This window comes from Aplysia californica, unplaced genomic scaffold (assembly GCF_000002075.1).
Source record: "Aplysia californica isolate F4 #8 unplaced genomic scaffold, AplCal3.0 scaffold00010, whole genome shotgun sequence".
Lineage (NCBI taxonomy): Eukaryota > Metazoa > Mollusca > Gastropoda > Aplysiida > Aplysiidae > Aplysia > Aplysia californica.
In genome coordinates this window covers 1,009,536-1,015,644 of record NW_004797280.1, presented here as the reverse complement: position 1 = coordinate 1,015,644, position 6,109 = coordinate 1,009,536, and the positions used below count along the sequence as shown (strand labels likewise).

The following is a 6,109-nucleotide window of genomic DNA, read 5'->3' as shown; positions in this document are numbered from 1 at the left end:
TCTTCTTCTTCTTCTTCTTCTTCTTCTTCTTCTTCTTCTTCTTCTTCTTCTTCATTTCTCCTCCTCCTCCATATACACCTCCTCCTCCTCCTCCTCCTCCTCCTTCTTCTCCTCCTCCTCCTCCTTCTCCAAAAGGCGTAAGACTGAAACCGGGAATTCCCATAAACCTACTTAATGTACAACTGAACACAAAATACCCTTTGGCGCAGTCGGCACTCCGCAGTGAATATACAATGTCCAAGCAAATGGTGGCGATCACTACCAAAGGACGGAATTTAACTTAAAATGGGCTTTCTTCTTACACATTTGATCTTAATGAAAATACAATAGTGCAACACTACGTTTCAAGTTATGGGTACTGGCAAAGTTTCATATTTTTTCATTCGGTAGTTTTTGAGAATATACTGTTCGCAAAATTTGGCCTTAGCTCCATTAGTAGTAAGATGATCGCTAGCCGGCGGAAAAAAAGACTGTGACTGTGACGCGTTTGTATCTGCGACGTTGAACACACACAGCCACACGTGTGCAGGCCGCCCATCCTACCCCGACACACGCTAGAGTAGACACGTGCGCGCGCTAACAACGCATATGTTGGTATGAAAAAAGGCCGCTGATTAATCGCATGCAATCGGCTAAGTGAATAATGGTTCACGATACAGGTGCAATGGATGGTTTCCGGGAATCCGGGAATAGATAAAGTTCCTTCTGGGAGAAAAATGAGCGAAGCCACGTCTGCAGGGACTGTTCACCCTGGAAACGACCTCGTTAATCCGAGCTCGTTGATTTTAAATGCTCGTTGAATCCAGGTTTTTTAAAAAATTGATTTTAAAGAAGGAAAAAAAAAACGTGGAAATCTATGTCATCTCGTTGAATCCGAGTTCTCCTTGAATCCGAGCTCGTTGAATCAGAGTTCCACTGTATTAAACTGGTCGAGTCTACCTCACAAATGTGAGGGGAACTAACTCCTAATAATCTCCAGACTGCTGCGAGTGCTTGTTTTTTTCCCTCGACTTTTTACCGTCCTATAATCAGATCATGACCTCGATATTGACACCGACTCCTGGCCGCGAAAAGTTAGACATGACGACATATTATGTTGGACATTTTTACTACTGTTCTTTTTTCTCCTGTTACCGCCACCTGGTGTAGACCAGCGTCTGTGGTGTAGAGGTTAGGCTCTTTGCAATCATATATCTAGATCTAGGCTTTAGGCGCCCTTTATAGGCTACTATGTGGAGTCAAGCAGACACCTGCTGGCGCCTGTCCGCGTCGATCTTCAGCCGCTCAAGTTTCGGCATTCTCTGTGTTATGGCCAATATGTGAGGCATCGTGGTGAAATCAGGCGCTGGTCAAAATAATGAAATTAAAGGAACAGGCATTTTTGCCTCTATTGTGGCAATTTTTATCAAATGTTTGGTTTTTGGCTCAACACTTTAAGGCTCAACACCTTTTATGTTCATATAATACACATTGCCATGTGAATTTTACTGAATAACTTTGAGTAAAGGCACAAAATATGTATTTTTCAGTTTTCAAGGACTCTCAAGCTATTGAAGTTACCAAACTTTGGCAGCCTTTTTCTCGCTAATTTAACAACTGAAACCAGGCAGTCTCATCTGCTTCAAACGCAAATATCTCGACTTCTATTCAAGATAGACGAAATTTTTTTACGTGGAAAGCAAGGCAAATGAACAAGCTTTCACTTTCAGATGATACCAATAACTGCACGTGCCCAAAAAATGACGAGTGCCTGATTCCACCGTGTTGTGACACATATTATGTAGAAAACCCGAGGTCGATTCCCTTGTGAGGAGAATTTTTATCGAGTGTCTCGGTCTATCTTCTTTCTTCTTCTCGATCGCATCACACTTGAAGTCCGGTATCTGTCATAAATTGGGCCGTCCTGGTCAGTTCATCTAGCGGCCCGTATAGCTTCTCTTGTAGCGTCAGTGGGGTTGGCCACGTTTCCTGTCTCAGGGCCCTGTGTGTCTTGCAGTGCTGAAGGATGTGTTCAACAGTTTGGTCCGCTCGGTCTATCTGAATCTGCAGGGATGTTGCGTTTGTTTCAGCCTGGGTTGGCCTAAATGATTTAAATTAAAAACACCTAGGCCTACATTAAAACAAAAACATGATGTTGTCAAACATGATAATAATAATAATAAATAGCATTTGTATAGGGCATATCCCCGCTCAACAGCAGGCTCTATGCGCTTTACACTAAATTATTACCCCAGCAGACCATGGAACACTCCGAAACATTCTCAGCTTCCCGGGAAGCATACAGTGCAAGCAGCTGATTAAGCGCTCAAACACTTACAAACTTGTATTATCCCTCAAAAACCTCAGAGCTGTGCCCTGGGTTGCCTCTTACAATGTGAACATTTTGTACTGTTTTCCACTTCCAGATGACCCTGGCTGATATCGCCCTCTTTGACGTCCTCACCGGTTATTTGAAGAACTTCACAGGACCATTAGATGACTACCCATTGTGCATAGCCTTGAGGGACAAAGTTGGAGCTAACGAAAAAATCAAGGCGTATATGGCATCCCGACCTGTCACTGTTGGCTGAATATTAGAAGCGATTCTTCACACATTAACCGGAGGCGTGTGAATTCATTTATCGTGATCAATTATTGGAAACTTTTTAAAAAGTCACAGAGCGACATTACGAATCTTGAAATAGATTTTTATACTTTAATTTTCTGGTACCTATCTTGTTGTTTTTTGTGGTATTTTATGTGGTTGTAGAAGAAATGAAAATGGTCTAATGCTATGTTGAATTGATGACACTGAAGGTAAGTGAACCAAAGTGGTGGGGTTTTTGCAATTCCTTTTAAAATTCAAAAAATATTGAACCAGTTGTACACAGTATATAAGCTCATACATGCAGACCAAATTGTGAGCAACAATTATTTAAGTCCTGCAGACATAATTAATATTATATCCTGCCAACATACAACGGACATGGAGAGACAGATGAAGATAGTACTGATGGAAATGCTGAGACAATTAAATGCTCATTATTCTTCAACTTAAGCCACTTTCTATGGTGCTCTCCCACTTGGAGGGTGTGTGTGTGTGTGTGTGGGGGGGGGGGGGGGGTGATAACAATTTCAGAGATACCGACTCAAAAACCGATTGTTCTTCAGATAATAATAATAATAATAGATAGCATTTGTATAGCGCATATCCCCGCTCAACAGCAGGCTCTATGCGCTTTACACTATATCATTACCCCAGCAGACCATAGAACACTCAGAAACATTCTCAGCTTCCCGGGAAGCGTACAGTGCAAGCAGCCGATTAAGCGCTCAAACACTAACAAACTGACAAGATCTTTCGCTGTCTATAGCCGGGTACCCATTCCCACCTGGGTGAAGTGAGGAAAATTCGTGTAAAGTGCCTTTCCCAAGGACACAACGTCGGGTCCCTGACGGGATTCGAACCCACGACCTTACGGTTGCGAGTCCGAGAGCCTAACCACTAGGCCACCTACGCCACGTTGATAAACCTGAAGAACGGAAATGCAAAAATGATATGGGTCCTGTGTCCTTGTTTGAGCTATTTCTTGATGATGGTGTAATTTTTGACATCCACAACACACACAATACAACAAATCGATTGGAGGAACTGATTGTATGGACTAGAACATTGCCAATTACAGGATCAACGTCCACACGCAAAAGTGTTGGGTGTCCATTTTTGAACCACAGCTTGATGACAATACCAACTTACAATGCATGAATCCTGTACAGACGACAAACTCAGGTGACTGGGGTGTGGCCGCTAGGTGCTTTGTAGGGCTGGGCACTGAGTCGCTTTAGCAAAAATCCGGATAACATGTTAGTGCACCTCTTCGGCAAATAATATAACATGAACCGCTTCGGCAAATGGGTTAGAACCACTTTAACAAACGGGTTAGCACTACTTCAACACATGGGTGCTCCCACTTCGGCAAACGGGTCAGGCAAGAGAGTTAAAGAGTCTGAATTCGGATAATGTTTCATTGAGAATTGTCCGGTTATCCTTAGATTATCCGGATTTTGCCCACCTCTAGTGCTTTGCCGCGCACGCCCCCCCAAAAAAATGCAAGCTTGATTTCCATGTTGGGAGATTTTTTTTTTTACAGAGAAGCAGAGTCCTTATGCTGGGACGTTGTGTTTCTCTCAGCCCAGGTTGGTCGTCACAGGCAGGATGAAGCCCGCCTCCTAAGTGATCTAAACTGTGTCCATAGGACCACAAAAACAACTTCATTTCATTAAACAAAAAATAAATACATAAAATTAAGACGACCCTGAGCTGCGGTAGTCAACCCACTGGACTGTCTTGGATTTTTTCAAAGAATTATGTCCCAGACGTAGGTTAAATAATCAGGTACAGGAAAGCCGCCCGTGCGCAACCTATTCTAGGCAGAATAGAAAGAACAGTTGGATCTGAAGTTAAAAAAAAAGAATGCAGGAATGTTTTTCTTGATGTTTCTACCAATTCAGGAGAAAAGAGACGCAGTTTGTCTAAGGGCAGTACCAAGAAAGCATGCAACACAAGCCCCTCCTGCCCTCTGCATGAGAAATGCTTTTAAGTGCACCATCGCCAGTAAATGTTAGAATTTGGTCTTTTTCCCGGTTCTAAAGTCAATTTTACGATCATTTTGTTTCTTCACCTAGTCATATTTTGTATTTTTAAATAAAAGTAATTAAAATTCCAAATATTGTTAATGTTTACATTTTTTGTCAGCTTACTGTGTTCAAATTTTCACGTAGGCTTACCCATTCGTGTAAGGAGCCCAACTAGTTGGGCAAAATTTACATCGGTCACTAATACATAGTCTAATAGCAAAAGATAAATTTGAAGAAAAAAACAAAACTTGTGGAACCTTTTACTACAACCAGAAAGGAAACTTATAAAAACAAAATTTAAGACATCATGCACTAATGGCTTCAAATATTATTGTATTGCCAACATCAGTTCTAGAGTCTTAGTGTGCACTCTTCAGAATATTTAACACTAGGGTTATTCTTAACTTAATTGCTAACTGTTGTGAATCTGTTTGTCACACTGTCAGAGTCGTACTCAGTAACAGAAACAAGCAGCCTGTACTGGAAAAATCATGACATTTATGGCAATGAGAACTGTGAAAAAGGTTTACACATGTTGTCTTTTAAGACAGTTTTGTATCAAAGAGAAAGAAGTGGAGGCAAGGACACTCCTATAAGTAGTGGTGACAATGATCTCCAGTAGGTACATGCGAAAAACGAAGGGTATAATGCCACTAATAGCAAGCTTAACTAGCCTTCAGAATTATCTGTGACCAACATTTTGCTGCTTTATAGCCAAGGTCCACATTGTTGAATATGTGTACATTGTTCGTGTTTCGTACCATTTCTGATGAATGTTTTTGTAACCACTGAGTTCAGCACGAGATTAAAGGACTGGTGAGCCAGTGGGCCATTCCCTACTCAACCGGCAAACGTGCAAGTCGAGTCTGTTCTTCTTTTGTGTACATGTTGAGCCAAACGGTATACACGCTTACAAACACACATACTCCGCTTTCGTACGCTTACGTACTCACAAAGTGCGTATGGAAGCGTTCAACCTTTTATTTCTATATTATCTGGGCCCACTACTGACGACACGCTTCCTCACGCTTACGTGAAAAACGTATAACGTCCAGCACGTCAAACATTTTCCGTACGTGATGACGTGGCTTCACCGACACTGATATGGTTGATTATCTTTTGTTTGCCCACTTTTACCTTTAAAATTAAATTAATACCACTTGACTTTGATCTCAGTATTCTCAGTCTCCAAACTGTGATTTTAAAAAAATTAATATTATTATTAGGCTATTGTTAGGGGACCGTACGCCCCAATAGCGCTTGGCGCTAGGGGACCGTACGCCCCCATAGTGTTTGGCGCTAGAGGACCGTATGTCCTACCTGCGCTACGGCGTGGTGTTACGGGACCGTAGGCAGATATGCATGCATCTGGACTTTGCAAAAATACTGGAGGAAAATGGCCAGTTTAACGAAGCTCCTGACGTAAGGAGTTATTACTAGGAGAATGTTTAAAATGTCTGAATACGATTGTGAGGTATCTAAATCTAGTGGC

The 6,109-nt window shown here is 41.9% G+C and overlaps 1 protein-coding gene across 1 annotated transcript in view; it reads left to right on the top strand.

The window, feature by feature from the left end:
* Window positions 1-2,704, top strand: part of LOC101847392 (glutathione S-transferase 1) — a gene marked incomplete in the record, with an annotated part of 30,021 nt that extends 27,317 nt beyond the window's left edge. Inside the window, 1 exon segment of the mRNA XM_035970026.1 lies at window positions 2,403-2,704.
* Between the last annotated feature and the right edge of the window lie 3,405 nt (window positions 2,705-6,109).